The following is a 16,778-nucleotide window of genomic DNA, read 5'->3' as shown; positions in this document are numbered from 1 at the left end:
GGTATGATGTGCCAAAGTTAGCCAAGGGAATTGCAAATGATATGGAAGATCTACTGACATTTGCTGCAAAAGCAGGTGGGCAGAGAATAAGGAGATGGACCCAGGAGTTCTGATCAAACTCTGAAACCTATTAACCCAAACTAGAAGTGTGTTAGCAAGCAGGCAGAAAGCAACAAATTCCATTCTGTGAGCATTCATGCAAAACTCTCATTTTCAGGGGAAATTAGACAGGCAGAGGTGAGGGGAAAATGAGACCTTGGTCTCTAGAGCTTGGGCCAATGTATACGAAAGCAATTGGACCCTTCAAATATTTGTAGAAAACACGACATGTAACCTTTAGGGGAATCAAATTGACCTGGTCATCAAGTAATTCTCTCAGCTCAAAAAGCTGTTGTTCTTGTTGTTTAAACACTTAAGGAAGACATTAGCTAGCTGTGCAAATTTAAGGAGAGATAACACCAGTTGCTATTTCTATTGGCCCTGTATCCACTTGAATAAAGCTAACTCCCTAAATGCTTTCAGTAAAATGCTAGCTAAAACAGGCTATTATCAAACCATCAAGAGGCCCTGCTTCCTGAAGACATAGAAGCAGGCTAAAGAAGGTAGATTTGCATTGAAAACTTTGTTATTTCCCAAAGGATTTGAGTTTTCCAGCTTAATCATTTGTATAGAATCTTAAACAACAGCAATGGGCAGTAGGCAGCTCAAGATGCAATACTCTCAGGGGCTAGATTTTAAGTTCCACATTTTTCTGCCTCCATCTTTTCCCTCCTCCTTCCCCATGACAGCGAGTTATCTGAAATAGATCATACATGTACAGTTATGTTTTATATATTTCCATACTAATCATATTGTGAAAAAAGAATCAGAAGAAAAGGGGCGCAAAGCCATGAGAAAAAGAGAAAAAAAAAACAAAGTTTTAAAACATGAAACTAGTATACTTTGTTCTGCATTGAGACACAGTTTTTTTCCTCTGGATGTGGATCTCATTTTCCATCATGATGTTAAGAATTGTCTTTGATCACTGAACTGCTGAGAGGAGCTACATCCACCATATTAGATCATCACATAATTTTGCTGTTAATGTATATAATATTCTCCTGGTTCTTCTCACTTCTCGATTTCTTATAGAACAATAGTACTCCATAATATTCATATGCCATAACTTGTTCAGCTGAGTCCCAGTTGATGGGCATACCCTCAGTATAAATGTTATTGCACGTGGGAGTCTTTTCCCCTTTTTTATGTTCTCTTTGGGGTACCGACCTAGTATTGGTATTGCTGGATCAAAGGGTATGCAGTTTTATTGCCCTTTGGGCATAATTTCAAATTGCTCTCCAGAATTGTTGAATCAATTCACAACTCCACCAACAATGCATTAGTTTACCAGTTTTCGCATATCCCTTCCAACAACATTGATCATTTTCCTTTTTTTGTCATTTTAATCAATCTGATAGGTGCAAGGTGGTAGCTCAGAGTTGTTTTAATTTGCATTTATTTAATCAATAATGATTTAGAAAAAAAATTTTTAAACTTTAAAAAAATGATTTTGAGCATTTTTTCATATGACTCTAGATAGCTTTAATTTCTTCATCTGAAAACTGCCTGTTCATATCCTTTGACCACTCATCAATTGTGGAATGACTTGTGATCTTATAAATTTGACTTAGATTCTCTATACAGTTTAGAAATGAATTCTTTATCAGAAACACAGCCCTGAAAATTGTTTACTATCTTTCTAGGTTTTTTCTAATGTTAAGTGCATTGGTTTTATTTGTGCAACCCCTTTTAATTTAATGTAATCCAAATGATCCATTTTGCATTTTATAATGTTCTCTATCTTTTGGTTGGCATAAACTCCTTACTTTCCATGGAGTGAAGGGAGTCAAGATTATAGAATATGCCAGGAAAATTCTGTTGAACTTCAAGTTGGATAAATGATCTTCACCTACAAATAATGGAGACACGAGGATCTTTGAAAGCAAGGACTCTAAGGGTTTGCATCTAAATGTGGTTCAGGAACAAGATGAATAACTCTGAAATTCCTTGGTGTAACTGCAATCTAGCATTCCATCTCTCCCTGTGCTTCAATGCTTTCCAATATCTCTATCCTTCAGTATCCAAATGTTCACATGACTATTTGTGCCCAACCTGTGGTATAGTCTTCTGAGATCTTATTGGTCTGATCAGTCACCGTTGGACACATTGTACCTTGACCCCTACCTAGTGATGTCATTTGTACTCATCAAGCACAAAGGACAACCATCATATGTGTATGTTTTCCTTAAGGGCAGGCTTGGTTTCATGTCTTCCCCTGTGTGTGTCTGGCACCTTGGATGGTGCCTGGTAACTCCCTGAGGCTTGACAACACAATACTAGCTGATAGATATATTGATAGGAGCATTGCTCACTTAAAAATCAATTCAAACATTCAATTTGTATCAATGTATCACATGGAAACAATGTGGAGACTATCAGACTGCCTTCTGTGGGGGGATGGGGGAAGGGAAGGGAGGGTCGGGGAAAATTTGTAAAATTCAAAACCTTACCAAAAATGATAGGTAGAAACTGGTAGTGTATATAATTGGAAAACAAAGAATATAAATTTAAAATCAGTTCAAAATTGTAGCACACTGCTCTTTGTTTTGCTCTCCAGAAGTATTTGCAGGTGGAGTCCTTCCGCCATGCCCTGCCCCCCCCCAAGTCTGGCAAAGGCCTTCATAGAGCAAAACTGTGAATTGGCAAATGACTACATATCCATTCATTGTAGAGTTAGAGTGTTATTAATAATGAAGACCTTATGAGAATTGCAATGATGTTTTTAGTTGTAGTGATTATAGCATTGACAACTGCTATTTTATGACCTTAAAAGTTTCTTAGGTACTTTTTATCCAGCAACTTATTTCATGGGCACAACTACCCCAGGTGGGTGCTGCAGGGTTTCTCCCCATTCTTTTTCTTTGCAAGGCAATGGGGTTAAGTGACTTGCCCAAGGCCACACAGCTAGGCAAATTACTAAGTGTCTGAGGTCGGATTTGAACTCAGGTCCTCCTGATTCCAGGACCTGTGCTCTATCCCCTGCGCCACCTAGCTGCCCCTCTCCCCATTTTCAAGATGAAGAAATGAAAGCACAGGGTGATGAAGTGTTTTAGAGCTATTTAGCTTTATCATTTAGGTTGTAGAAATCCTCTTTGCTTCCTGTTTTAAACCCATCAAAATATTTAGATGAAATTCTTTGCTTAAAGCTGTATGTAGAAGCTTTTTATTAAAAAAACATTGTAAAAGTTGATCTTTTAAAGACATTCTTAGTCAACTTTCAATATCGAAAGTATAAATAGCAGATGTACCAGTGTGAGAATGTTTACTCTAGAAATCAGGTGACATCTATGTAGCTCAATCTGAGTCTTGGTAATTAACTTATACATTGGCATAGACTCGGGGAATTTCTCTCAAGTTTATACTTATAACAGCAAAATGAAATAAAGAGAGGGCAAAATGAAAACACTGGGCCAGTTCTTTAGTGATGAGTTCGCCAAAAGACATGAATGAGAGTACGTAGCTGCCAATATCATAGGGCTCAAATTGATGCTAAGCTTGTCAGTCCTGCTGAGTGTTTCCTTCCTTAGCTAGCAGAACATAGAACTTGATGGTGGGCAATAAATCTCTCCCAGCAGGTTTTCTTCCTGTTATCCTCTTAAAGCCACTACAATAAACCTAATATTTTCCACCTCTCTGCAGCTCCATACCTTCTAGCTCCCTAATTCTGAAGCTCCACTCATGTCCTTCTGAAGAACTCTACAGTCTTGAGGACACAGTAAATAGAATACCTCTCCTTGGTTCTTTATAAAGAAATGATCAATGACTCACCTAGGCTATTCTGATATTTCTCTAAGGCAGGGGTGGGGAACCTTTTTTCTGCAAATCATCATTTGGATATTCATAACATCTCCACCTGCCATATTTGGTCAAACATTTAATTAATTCACTCCTAAAAAGTTCCTAGATTTATTGAATTTAGACTTCCACTTATGATTGCTATGGCCTTGTCAAATCGAATTATTTTGAGGATCCTTTATGGCCCATGAGCCAAATGTTTCCCACCCCACTCTAAGAGTAGGACTAGATAGAAGAAAGGAGAAGTGGAGATGGGGAGGAGGAGGTGAAAAATGGACACCCTTTCATTTCACCTACTTCATTCACTTGCCAGACCCAGGGTCTATTTACCATTTTCTTGAGTTTTCAGAGTTTGCCTTATATTTGATGGGATGACTTTTTGGTTCTTTGTCACACTCAGGTCTTTAAATATTAAATTCCAATTTCAGTTCAGTAAAACTCAGTATAGCTACCAAAAATGAAAAGAAAGAAAGCCAAAAGGAATCAGGTAGGATTTGATAAGCATTAGAAGGACTCCCTGTCTCCATACTACTCTCACTGCCCCTACAGTGGGAGAGAGTTCTATCAGCCTGGGCATTGGCTGGGGTTAGGGCATTGTTGTTACCATGCAAATATCCCTGGAAAGGACAGCACATTAAGGTGACTGATCCTTTAGCATGAATTTGCTCAGACCTTCCTTTCCCATGTGCCATCTAGCTAAAACCAAGGCCTTATAGGAATAGAGCAGACAGACTTCCTGTTGCTAGGGGGAAAGAAGGGGGAAAATGGCATGAATACAGAATGAGGAGACATGGACACAAGAGCCCTGAAAGATTATTATATAAGGTAAGATGGGAAGTAAAGTTGATCAATTTCCAGGGCTATCACCTCCTCCCCAGATTGAGAAAGACTGATCCATAGGCAGTTAAATACTAGCTCTTGTAATTCATTTTATGATAAAAGATAATCAAATCAAATGATGCCTTCTCATTTACAAAGAACTGCTTCCTCATCTAATATCTGGTAGATTCCTCTTCTGAGGCCTGAGAGGAAGTTAATATGCATGTTATTTCCCCCTTCCCAGATTTACATATGGGGAAACAGAGGCACAGAGGGCCTGAGTGACTTGCCCATGGCTACCTAGCACACATGAGAAACAGGGTTTGAACCCAGAGGTTCCTGTTGCATCACCATCATTATACATCCTCACAGTGATTTGAAGACCTGGACTTTGTTGACATGTGGATAGGTCCTTTTCTTCCCCTATCCCCTGCCTGGTCAAGCAGCCTAAAGCCTGGGTGACAGGCCTCTGACCATAATTTTCTCTGAAGGAACAGACTCATCTAGCTCTTGCTCAGCATCTTGGAATGTTCCAAAATGTACCTTTGATTTCAGGGAGACTCCTAGTTCACTCTCTCAGCTCTTTAAATATTAAATTATAATCTTTGTTCAAGGTGTAACTGTTGAGAAGCAAAAGAAAACTCTGAAATGAAGTAGCTGCCTGAGAATAGGAAGTGGAAAGGGATCATCTAATCTCATTGTCTTTGTCCCAGTGGCTAAACCAATGCTCCCTCTCTCATCTCCCTTTTCCCTCTACTACTCCAGGACTGCCCACATGGCCCAGTATGACACATGCAAATAGTTGGAGATAGGGCATCTTCCTTGCTCAGTGGAGCATAGCTTGAGGTCAGGATCAGAGTCTAAACCACCTTATAGACCGTATCAGCTCAGTGGGCACACCCAACTCTGGTTTGCTATGAACTTGGACAAGTCTTTTAATTTCTTGCTGTCTCAGTTCCACATCTGTGAAGCAGAGCCAATAAAAATGGTGTCTCATTATCTTTAGTGTTGGGGGGAGAAAGCAACAAAGTAATGATTATGAATGAAAAATTTTAAAATAAGATAATTAAAACATATTAATAATTGGTTGAAGAAACTTAAAACTACAAATCATAGTTCTTTGAGTAATAATGATTATAGTTCACATTAGATAGCACTCTGAAGTTTAGAGAAAGTTTTACATTACATATTTTATTTCGGCCTTACTTCATTTTGGGGATCATCCCCATTTTACAGATGAGAACACCGAGGCACGGAGATGTTCAGTGACTTACCCAGAGTCACACAGCTAGTGAGTGTCTAAGATACTGTTTGAATCTAGGTTCTCCTGACTCCTCTAAATATTTAACTATATAAATAGCAGATGTTGTGAAGAAGCAAGGCTCCATCTCAGAGTGGATGGAGGGATGCCCTTGACCTCTTATGATTTCCAATTTGCATTATTGGTGGAAGTTTGCACCCAAGGGAATTCTCCACATTGAGGAAGTCACAGGTTTCAGGCAGCTTGTTGTCTCAGTGGGTTGCACACTGGATCTGGAGTCAGGAGAATCTGAATTCAAATCCAGCCTCAGACACTTGACCCTTACTAGCTGTATGAGCTTGGGCAAGTCAACTAATCCTGATTGCCTCACCTCCAGGACCATCTCCAGACATTCTGATTCTTATCTGGCCACTGGACCCAGATGGCTCTGGAGGAGAAAGTAAGGCTGGGGACTGAGCACAGCTCTCCACCCAACACTCAAATCCAATTCACTTGCTTGTCGTGGCATCACCTCCCTGATGTCATGGTCTTCTTCAAGAACAAAGGACAAAACCAACATTAATATCAACAGATAGTTCTAGATCAAAACTAACACCACTGGGACATCTAGGTGGCACAGTGGATAGAGCACGGGCCCTGGAGTCAGGAATACCTGAGTTCAAATCTGGCTTCAGACACTTAGTAATTGCCTTGGGCAAACCACTTAACCCCCCCTGCCTTGCAAAAACTAAACAACAAAAACAACAACAACAACAAAAACTAACACCACAAAAAACCTTCTCCTAAGGAGTTTGATTCCTTCTGGGAATAGTGCTTGTGTTCCAGAGAGTTCCAGAAGCATTTACCTTTTCTTACAAGTTCCCAAGAAGACAATACTTTGAGAATGTTGGGCAAAAAGGCAAGGTTAGCTTTGGATGGCTATGGCTACCAAGAACACTCTACTGCTCCCAGATACTACTAAAGGGGACCTCTCTTTTGTTGGAGGTGATCAAAGCAATCATACTAGCTCCGGAATGAAACAGGGAGTGTGGACAGAGAGCTCGTGTTTGTGTGGGTCTTCTACACTGGAAGACTTGTGGTGTTCAAAAGGAAGCTATTTCTCAATAGAGTTGGTCATGGTCCAGAATGAGTGAATCATTTCAACAGTTCAATTCAATCAAAACTTAAGAAGAACCTGCTACTTGCCGGGCACTGTGAAAACATTGTGGCTACACAGTCAAAAATAATTATAGACCTCAAGGCATTTACAGTCTACTTGGGCATATGTTGTGGAATAAATTCCTGGACTAAGTCAGAGCCGAGTTCAAATTCAGCCTGAGATACTTACAAACTGTATGACCCTGGGCAAGTCATTTAACTGTACCTCAGTTTCCCCATCTGTAAAATCACCTGGAGAAGGAAATGACAAAGCCCTTCAATATCTTTGCCAAGAAAACCCCAAAATGGGGTCACAGAGAGTAGGACATGACTGAAAACCAACTGAACATATGTTGATCTGTTCATGGTTTTTCTCACACAGGTAGGTGGTACTATAATGTCCAGAGCACCTGGCTGAAGTTAGAAGTATTCCTTGAGTTCAAATTTGACCTTAGATACTAACTTGATGTGTGACTTTGAGCAAGACACTTCACCCCTGTCTACCTCAATTTACCTATCTGTAAAATTAATGTAATAATAATATCTACTTCCCAGAGTTGTGAGGATAAAGTTAACTAATAGGTTGAAGTACTTTGAAAGCCTTTAAATGTCACCCTGATGCCAGTTTCTACTCCTGCTACTAAAACTATCACTACTACTACTGTGCTGCTTTTGGGAAGGGGAGGAGAGGGGAGGTGAGAGGAACAAATATTCAGTTAAATAAAGCAAAATATACAAAGTGCATATGAAATTATTGTGGGGGGGACAGGGGGCCCTAAACCGGGGGTCAAGCAGGTCCTCCCTTCTGTAAAAGGAGATACAAGAGCTTAAAGAGAGCTTAGGGGCCCAAGAAGTAGAGAATTCCATGTATGGGGTGAGGCAGCCCGGGCAAAGGCATAGCAATGAAGAGATTGGCTATCACCCATTGGGAACTTCAAGTCATCTAGGTGAGCTGGCACTTGGAATACCTGAAGGAGGAGAATGTGAAGTCAGTTGGGCCCAGTGGGCAGCAGGAGATTTAGGTATATATAGTTCAGGAACTTTCAAAAAGAGGATGTCAGTGTATAGGGTGAAAAAAATGGTAAAGGATGAGGCCATAAGGAATCTGTTTTGTAAGAGGCCATGAGAGTCAGGTCAGATGGAGAACTAGGGTACCCCAACACTGCTGAGAGCCTAGGGGCTGTGTTGCAGAGCTGGAGCCCTAGTCCTTTCCCAAAGAGCAATGTCAATGGTAAGGATGCCCTCCTCATATTCAGGAGAACCGAATGGCAGATTCCCAAGCTACCTGTAGATTTTGCACAGAAAAGAGATTGTCAAAGGTGGGTATGTTTTGGAGGGAATAGGCAGAGGAGTAAGCCCAAATACACTCAGATCTCATTGGCAGCCATAGGATGCTTTTGGAGGGAATCCATAATGTTCTTCACCTTCTAAGTCTTCTAGGAGCTACTAGGACACAAGGCTATAAGCTCAGGCCTAGAGAGAAGAGGATCTCCCAGAGAGAATGATAAGTCAATCCTCTTTCTCTAACAAGTGAGTGATCAAATATCACTTTTCTTCTGTAATAGAACAGAAAATCCATGAGGGCAGAGGCTAGGCAACTCCCCGGTTGCTATTACAGTGCTTGGCACCCAGTTGCTCTGTAGCTATTGCTTGAATGGAGGGAACCCTGGCACCTAATGATGACAAGGCTGCTATTGGGGAACCAAAAAACCCCCAAAAACTGAAGCCTCACAAAAGTCAATCTGTGACTTGGGCCCCCAGTCAATGCTTCAACTATAGCTTCTAGTATTAGGGCATAGTATAGAAATGACAATGAATTGTTTGCAAGAGCTTCCCTTATCCAGCAGGACATCCAGTATGTGGACTCCACATTTATTATGAGGTTCTCTTTAACTTAGTAGACAAGTTTTAGAATTGCTTGATGCTGAGGCTAAATGACTTGCCCAGGGTCATATAACCAGTAAACACCAGAGTTGAAACAGCCTCACTAAATATAAATCATTGTAGTGTAGGCTCTTTTGGTTAGGATGTATGTGTTTTTATCCTGGAGAACAAGTGTTATCATAGAGTGAAATCATCCAGGAAAATTGTTGGTTCCTAGAGTTTGCTTCCATCTCAACAGTAGAGAAAAAGTCTTTGGAATATCACATGAATATTCTTTTAGTAAAGAATTTAATGATGAAAAAAATCCATTTAGTAAAGAAATGCAGAGTACTGTTAGCAGAGCATAGCCAATAGTCTTTTCCCTTTGCACATGTGTCGAAATCTGCTTCTCACTGACTGGAGGTTTTTAGGGAAGGGTAAATAGTAAGAGGAAGTTTTCTACCTAGACAGACTAGGTTTGGGAAAACCAGGAGAATCCAGTGAAGGAGCTGGGAGTGGTTCCTATAGGGGCCTAAACCTGCTTCATTAAGGCCACCAAAAGTCCCAGATCCTTTTCAGTCAGGATCCCATCTCATACCTCTAACCCATCTTGTCCTTCTGAAGCTTATATTCTGAATCCGAGTTGAATAGTTTACTGTTATCTCAGGACATTTCTCTTTATTACCTCTTGCTCAGTGTTCTGTCCTGACTCAGTCCTAGCTTTATCTTACCTGCTAATGCTGTCCATGCCTTTAACTAAGTTAAAGATGGAACCATTAGCCAATATTAATTAGACCAAGCCTAGATTTCTGGAGCACTCAATCAGAGACCTCCTTCCAGACTGCCATCAAATCATTTATGATGGTTCTTTGGGTCTTGTTTAATTTATTTATTTTTCCACTTATATGTCAAGATAATTTTCAATAGTCTTTTTGTAAAAATTTTATCCTTCCCATCCTTCCCTCCCCTTTCCCTAAGACAGCAAGTAATCTGATATAGGTTGTATACACACAATCGTATTATTCCCATTTTATAGATGAGGAAACTGAGGCAGAGAGTGGTTAAATGACTTGCCCAAGATCACACAGCTAGCAAATATCTGAAACTGGATTTGAGCTAAGGTCTTCCCCCATAATGACTTTGTGATGCTAACCTCAGCATATTCTTTGGGTCCAGTGAAATAGACAGTTACGGATCTACAAGGTATTCACACAATGGTGACTAAAGCCCCCAAACAAGTCTGGAAAGATTAACTTTCTTTTGATAAGAAGGAGAAAGAGGAGTGATTAGTGTTGACAGTACACATGATAAATAGTTCCAAAAGCTACAAACCAAAATACTTTTGGAACAGAAAGGGAGGAAGGGAAAATAAGGGAAAGGAAGCAAGCATTTATCAAGTGCTTACTGTATACCTAGCCCTAAGCTAAGTGACAGGTATAGATGAAATTGTATTTGTCAACAATTATAAAAATTATTGCTCTCTGTTTTTTTTAAATGTTATTTATTTAAGGCAATGGGATTAAATGACTTGTCCAAGGTCACATAACTAGGTAATTTTTAAGTGTCTGTGACTAGATTTGAATTCTGATTCTCCTGATTCCAGGGATGGTGCTTTTTCTACTGCACGACCTAGCCACCCTGTAATGATTGGTCTCTGGATGAAGCTTATGAAACAGCTAAAATCCAAGGATGGACTCAATAGGTTCTCAGTGAGCAATGTCCAGCTGAATTCAATCAAGGAAGCCTCACTATATAATAGGCAACATATCATAGCAGCTCACAAAAATTTAGCATCTTTTGAATAGCTAATAAGACATAATCAAGTAAATGGAAATATATATATATATATATATATATATATATATATATATATATATATATATATATATATCAAAAACTTGCTTTCTTTTATAAACAAACCTAGTAAATCCCAAGATATCCTTCAGAATTTAATGAATAAACTCTCTTGTAACCAGGGCATGGTAACAGAATGATAGTCCCAAATAAGCTGACTATAACAGTGATCCCAAAATGTATGTATATTCTTTTAAAAGATGTCACTATGACAAAATCTCATAATCTCCAAGCTACCTGCATTGAAAAACTTAGAGGAAACCAAAACCATGTAGGAAATCAGGATAAGGGCCATATCCTTCCTGTTGTTTTCTTACTACTAAAATATACCAATGATGCTGTCAGTGAGCTTGCCTTTATTTAAACACAAGACAGTTATTTTGTTATAGTTGTCCATAGAACATAAAACATAAAGGAATTCTTGTAGGATAGCAGATTGTCTCAAGACCATTTCCATCTGAATCCCATTGAAAAGATGAGAAAAAATTTTAACGTGATGATTATGATGATGAAAGGACAACCAATTCAATTATGTTCAGTGACTGACCTTTTCTATTAGTGAAGAAATGTCTTCTTGTTCCAAGGGATGTCTGCAGATTTCTGGTCTATATATCAGAGGGTCTGAGGACATAGATCCCCTCCCTCCTTTTTTGGTGAGGAAGAGGTAACCTTTTCCTATTTCCCTTCCTTGTCTTTTGTTGATGTTATGCAAGTTTTTGTTTGACTGTTTTCCAAATCAGATACAGTCCATTTGACAAGCTTTGCATGGGTGTTAATTACTATAAGCACATCCTTCTGATTAAGTTTGGACTTAAGGATACCCATAGTTAGCCACAGCAAAAACATATTTTATTTTCAACTGCAGGTTCTTTCCCTCCCCCCATCCATTAAGAAAGCAAGAAAAACAAAACCAGTTACATATGACAAAGTCCCGCAGTTAATTCATACTCTTCCCATCCTTAGCCACTGCTTCTTTCATTAGCTTTCTGATGGGTATGTTTGGCCTGGAGGAGACCAAGGTATTTGAACATTTTGCCTTTGCAAAATGTTCTTTCATTGGCTTAGGTTAAGCATTGCTCCAATCATATTCTAATGAGATTTTGATCTCACTTGAGAAAGATTTCATAAGATGCTGCTTCTTAATGTGTTTATAATCCCCAGTGCATTTTCACTTAACCCAATTGCCTCAGTTTGCTCATCTGCAAAATGAGCTGGAGAAGAAAATGCCATACCATTCCAATATCTTTGTCAAGAAAGTCCCAGATGGGTTCATGAAGATCATGACAAGAGTGCTATGGTAGTAGGGAACACCTGCCCTTGGTGGGGGGGGGTCTCTTTTCTGTTAGTACCACCTTTCCTCCTGTAATTATTACAGTGACAATACGTTCCATATGGTATTATTGTGAATGTCATCTGAAAGAGTTTTTCTGTTCCTTCAGCATGGATGTCAAGTGATTAATAAGGAGTCTAGATTCAACTTGCTTTCATTTGGAAGCCAAACTTAGTTCTATTTAGCAGAGATAATAATGACTTTGACTCGATATGACCACAATGGACTCCTGAAGAATCTTACTTTGATTTGAAGTGTTCTTCATGTTAATGTGTGTGCTGGTAGTGGGTTTTAAATGGTTTTTACATGAGAACATCAAATACTTAAGCCTTCTCATGGTACTTGGGTCTGTTATCCAATGTTGTAGAGTGCATGGATTGGCCAGTGACAATCTGTAAAAAGCACCATAGATTTTATTGTTGCTTTAGGCATCCTGTTGAATAATTACTGAATCAATAATACATTACTATATACACCCTGGGACTTTGGGCACACCCCATTTTTGCTCCTCAGCTAATAGATTACTTTATTAAAATATGTGTGTGAATTAGTGATATATATGCTCTGTATGATGTATGTAAACACGCAGTTGGCCTCTCTGGCTATTCTCTTTTGGTAGTAGATATGTGATTCCTTCTGCAACAAAAGGTGGGATAAGTTTTATGTCTAAGAGTTAATATATCTAAAATACCGAATAGGGTCTCAGTGGATAGATCACTGGACTTGAAATCAGGATGACTTCATCTTTATGAGATAAAACCAGGTCTCAGATTCTTGCTAGCAAATCACTTAACCTATTTTGCCTTAGTTTCCTCATCTGTAAAATGAGCTGGAGAAAGAAATGCCTTGCCATATTTCAAATATATTTCATATATTTGTCAAGAAAGTCCCAAATTAGTTCATGAAGAGTTGGACAAGACTGAAAAACAACTGAACTGAAAAGTACCCAATGAGACATTATAAGGAGATTGACTTTGCCAGTGCACCACCAGGAAGCATTTGAACTAATAACTATGGCAGTTACCCAGCTCTACTGCCTTCCAATTCTACTGAGAGGCCAGTGGATTAGTCACCTCACTTGATGTAAATATTCTTTCATTTATTATATTAATGACATGCAAGCTTTGATTTTCTTATTAGATCTACCCTGTTTTCATTGTGTCATGCTTCCTGAGACCCCAGAGAGAACCAGAATTGTTCCATGACCTCCATTCTTCAGGTATTCTCTTTTCCTTCTGATTGCTTTGCTTAGTATACCTCTTTGAGTGCTTAGTTGCTAATTGATTGATGTTCATTTAACCTTGATTCCTCTATCATTTTATCCTTTTGACTTCTGTTTAATTATTAATTAGGAAGAATCTAAAAATTTTAATAAACTTTTCTTTTTCCAGACCCCATTTTGCATGTTTCATTTTTATCATTTTTAATTGACTACTGATGGTCATCAAATTTTCTACTGCATGAAATTAGGGCCCCAGTCTTCCATATCTTTCCCCAGGTCTTCAACTGCTATGGTAATGGGGGGACATCTGCCCTTGGGGGGTCTCTTCTCTGATAGGACCACCTTTCCTCCTGTAGTTATTATGGTGGCAATGACTACCAGATGTATTATTGTGAATATCTTGTGAAAAAAGTTTTTATGTTCCTTCAGGCATTGTAAAAGAATGCTTTCATTTGCGATGGTTAAAGAAAATACTGGCTGTTTCTGAGTTATTCTGTTTTGGTATAATTGGTCTGCTAGATGGAACTCAAAAAGACCTTGAAATTATGGTCCTTATATATTCATTTCCTTTTCAAAATTACTTGAAATGTCAGTGCTATTTCTGTCATCCATTTCATTGTTAGGTGCAATTTCTGAAGTTTACATTAAGTAAAGATTTTCAGTGACCTTAGGTTCTTCAATTTTCCCTCTTCAGAGTTTAGCATCTTTGAAATTTCATCTCTTGTTTTATCTAATCTAGGCTTAGAAATGATATTTTTCCTTCAAATTGCCCCACACTGATCCACAGTACATTGTTGCATGCCTTAGAGTGGAGATTAATCTGGATATGACAAGTACAGCACCCCCCCCCAAACCCCAAATCCTTGAGATCCCAGCCAATCAACTGTGCTGGAAACATGTCATTATCACTGACAGAACAGTTGTCCATGATCACCCAAATATACCCCGATTCATAAGATTTAAGAACGATGTTTTTGATAGATGTCATCCTGTACAATTTCCATAATCTCCTAGCTGCCTACAAGGAAGAGCTTTCAACCTACAGAGTCCTAACTCCCCCCAAATTGTGTGGGACCATGCTGAAGGCTGTATCATCCTGGTTGTCCTTTCTGCTCCAGGATTTCTATCAAGGATATTTTCACTGATCCAACCGAAGATGAGCTTACATTGTAAGGCTTTTTATCCAGTCACAGAAGGTAGTTATTTTATCCACCTATGCACTCATCCCCAGAACATGAAATATGAAAGGATAACAACAGTGTAGCAATTTATCCCAGAACCACTTCTCTCTGAACCCCATTGAACAAGATGGTTATTTTTTCTATTTTAATACCAACTAGCATTTATGTGAAGCCTTAAGTTCTGCATGTATTAACTCATTTGATCTGTGGATAGATTGACCCCACAGGGTAATTACTATAGGTATCATCATCCCCATTTTACATATAGAGAAGCAAGGTCAGTGATTTTCCCACAAAGAGAATGAACATTTTAGAAGTTGGAAATGTCTAAAATAAAATGATAGGAGACAAAATGAAGTAATACAATAGAATTGGATGGAATACTCCATAATGGAAGTTGAAACATAAATGTAAGCTTCCCAGTTAGAATAAAACAGTGGTAGGGAAACTTTTTTTCTGCCAAGGGACATTTGGATGTTTATAACATCATTCTGGAGCTGTATTTGGTCAAATATTTAATTAAATCACTCCTAAAAAGTTATTCTATTTATTGAATTTCAAGTCCTGCCTGCGGTTGCCTTGGCAATGCCAGGCCAATACGACCCATGGATTAGAGGTTTCCCATCCCTGGTATAAAATTACAAAAGAGTCATTGAAAAACAGTGAAAAGAGTGTTGGATATGAAGGTAGAGGACCATTGTTCCAATCCTGGAACTGTCATTTATTATCTCTGTGACCTTGGACTAGTCATTTCCTTTTTTCTCTAGTGTAAAATGAAGGAGATTGTACTAGATGACCTCCAGTTCCAAGTCTTTAACCCTATGGTATCAATGTTTCTGACTTACATTAGAATTCTGAAGTTAAATAAGATTTGTTCAGCTAAACTACTAGCCATAGTTTGCCACAAGATTTTACTGTTGTTTCAGTAATGCCTGACCCTACATGGGTCCCATTTGGGGTTTTCTTAGGAAAACCACTGGAGTGATTTACTATTTCTTGGTCCAGCTCATTTTACAGTTGAGTAAACTGAAGCAAACAGGGTGAAGTGACTTGCCCAGCTAATAAGTGTTTGAGGTCACATTTGATCTCAGGTCTTCCTAACACCAGGCCCAGTGCTCCAGCCATTACATCACCTAGCTGCCAATCTGCAATATGCCAATATCAATTTCCCTAAATTATAGAGTATTTGAACCCTTAAGACAAATATTTATTTACTTCTTTAGCCATTCACACATAATGACTGCTTGCCTTATATAAGGAACCATGTGGTTCTCTGAGTGAGAATCAAAGAAGACATTGCCCTGGCAAAGATAAGAGAAAACATAATTTTGACACATGGCAACATGTGAACGAACAAATGACAAGTACAAAGTGCTATGGGAATAAAAGAGTGAGGAAACATTTTATACAGCAAAGGGGATCAGGAAAGGCTCATGGAAGAAGAGATATTTTAGATGGTTCTAGAAGAAAAGGCACACATCAGACAAGTTGGAGTTGGAAGTGGAAAAACCTTCATGGCAAATAATTCACACAAAAGCATGTGTTATGGGAAAAGGCTGAGGCATGTTTAGAGGAATTGTGAGCATATATTGTTATCCTTTCTCCTTATGATATTGTTCCCATCAATGGGGACTAATGAGCACCTGTATTTGACATCCTGAGAAAATGAACTAAGAGCAAAATTCCAGGAAGGTACTCTGTGCAAAATGCCAACTCATGCTCTGCACACAATGATAGCACATACCAGGTTCCAACATTGATGGTGGCTGAAGACACTTTCCTAAGAAGCACATTCTTGGTCTATTTCCTTTGGGGATTGCCAAGCAGAGGGAAACCATGATGGACAATAACTTCAAGATTGTGGCAAATGAAAATGGCTAAAGAACTTGAGATGTTTGATTTAGAGGAGAAGAGGGACAAGGTGAATTCAAGGATTGAAAGGGCTATTGTGTAGAAGGGTCTGATTGGTAGCAGAAGGCAAAAGTAAGGCAATGAGCAAGATGTAAGGGAAAATGTCCTGTCAATCAGACCTGTCCAAAGGTAGTATGGACTGCCTTGGCAAGAAGAAGGTTTATCCTCATTGGAGGGTGAATGACCACTGATTGGAGACATTGGTGAGGGCAGTGCAGGTAGATCTTGGCCTCAACATCAACTAGCAGACTATTGCTACACATATTTACTGTGGTGTCTCTAGTCTCACTCTGAAGAACCACTCCA

This window comes from Macrotis lagotis, chromosome X, assembly GCF_037893015.1.
Source record: "Macrotis lagotis isolate mMagLag1 chromosome X, bilby.v1.9.chrom.fasta, whole genome shotgun sequence".
NCBI classification, from domain to species: Eukaryota; Metazoa; Chordata; class Mammalia; order Peramelemorphia; family Peramelidae; genus Macrotis; species Macrotis lagotis.
This window is presented reverse-complemented; position numbering follows the sequence as displayed.